This window comes from Orycteropus afer, unplaced genomic scaffold (assembly GCF_000298275.1).
Source record: "Orycteropus afer afer isolate SDZICR_OR568_19922 unplaced genomic scaffold, OryAfe1.0 scaffold00413, whole genome shotgun sequence".
NCBI lineage: Eukaryota > Metazoa > Chordata > Mammalia > Tubulidentata > Orycteropodidae > Orycteropus > Orycteropus afer.
In genome coordinates, this window is record NW_006922000.1 from 2,721,245 (window position 1) to 2,723,329 (window position 2,085).

A 2,085-nucleotide genomic window follows, 5' to 3' on the forward strand; every position below is an offset into this window, starting at 1 on the left:
ACAGAGGGCACTGTACAGAGCTCTGTGGACATCACCCTCAAAACAATGGAAACCCCTCAGTGTTAACAGCTACCAGGCAGCCGACTGACTCGCAGCTGTTGAGTGGGACCTGACTCACAGGGACCCCTCCTTGGGTTTCTGAGTCGGTATCACTGTGGAAGTAGACTGCCCAGTCTTCCTGCTGAGGAGTGGCTGGTGGACTCATAGCTACAGGAAGGGCAAAAACAGGCATGTCCTATAGAGGTAACTTCCCCTGGTGAGAGCAGAGGAGACCCCCTCCTCTCCTATCTTCAGAGCTCACCTTAGATAACCGGTAAAATCTTTGTCTCTCTAAAAAGTGTGTCAAGGTAACTTTGGGTAATCCTCCTCTACCTTCCGGTTTTTCCTGAGAGGAGATTAGCATAAGCTCTGGTGGCCCAGCCCCATCTCTGGGCCAGAAGGATTAGGAAATTAACAATTACCTTTAAACTATGAATGAAATGATTGTACCCCCTTTCCTCTATGTTGTCTTTAGGTGCTGTGGAGTCAGCTGCAACTCACGGCAACAACCCTGTGGACAAGAGAACGAAATACTGCCCAGTCCTGTGCCGGCCCCCAGTCCCTGCTACACCTGAGCCCATTGTTGTGCAGCCACTGTGCCCTTACCTCTATAATGGAGGAGATTTCCTCCTGTCTCCATAGTCTCTAGAGCAGATGGCCTGTGAGGCATCCCGTTCAGGTTTAATGCCTATCCAAAAATGAAGCTTTCTTTCTCTTCTATTTTTTGTGGAGAGGTTTTCTGGGTTGGGAGTAGATTTCGATTTCAGGGACTTTTCCCCAACAACATCCCATGTGTTAGAAAGTAGAACTGCTCCATAGGGTTTCCTGGCTGTAATCTTCACAGCAACAGACTCTCAGGCCTTGCTTCAGCATCACCATTTCTTTGCGTTCCCTAGTGCTGCTCTAACAGAAAGCATACCACAGATGGAGGGCTTCCACCAGCGGGGATTCGCTCTCTGACAGTTCGGGAGGCTAGAAGTCTGGGTTCAAAGTGCTAGCTCTAGGGGCTGGATGAAGGCCCCTCAACCTTGGACTTCAGCTCTGCCTGCTGCTCCCAGCCCACTGGGAATGGAGGCATCTCTTAGGTAGCTGCTGACCACTGAGGCTGACAAACCCAAGGTCGACAAATAAAATGGCACAGTCCCCAAGTTATCAGCCCACACAGCAGGCCACTAATTCAAGTCCATTAACAGCCTCAAGATTGGGTTGCTCAAACATGACTCGGCTACATGCAGGATTCAAGCATGCCGAAGCTACAGACCTTCCTTATACACTGGAAGCAGCCCACGTCCCTAAGACAGTTACTCAGCTGCTTCAGCAGATTCCACCATGGAGGTGATGACCAGTCTCATCATGGGGAATAACTAGATCCAGCTGCCCAGCCACTCAACCAGGCCCAGCCAATTGACACATAACCTTAACGACCACACCGATGGCTGGGTTCACACTTCCCACCTTTCTTTTTGTTCGAACATTTTATTGTGGTTTGACAGCAAATCGTTTTCCATTCAACACTTTACACATATTTTGTTTAATCCCCTCAAGGTACCAGCACTCTTCCCACCTTCTCCCTGGGCTCCCTGTTTCTATTTGCCGGTCATCCCTTCCCCTTTTTGTCTTCTGAACTTTGTTTTAGGCACACGCTGTCCTATGTCAAAACCAAAAACCAAACTCACTGCTGTCGAGTTGGAACCGACTCATAGTGACCCCTCCTTGGGTTTCCGAGGCAGTGTCACTATGCAAGTAGATTCTCCAACCTTCCTTCCGAGGATTGGCTGGTGGGTTTGAACCACCAGCCTTCTGGTTAGCAGTCAAATGCCTTAGGCACTTACCAACGGTATGGAACAATTTATATAAAAATTGTTAAAGGGAAACCTAATAAGATGGGCCAACCCATTGCAGTGGCTGCAATGATGGGCTCAGGCATAGCAAGGATTGTGAGGCTGGCACGGGACGGCAGCGTTTCATTGTGTTGTGCACACAACTTTCCTTCTCTGACAGGTCCCCGACTTACTCACGTCCCTACTTCCACAGCTGTATCTATCA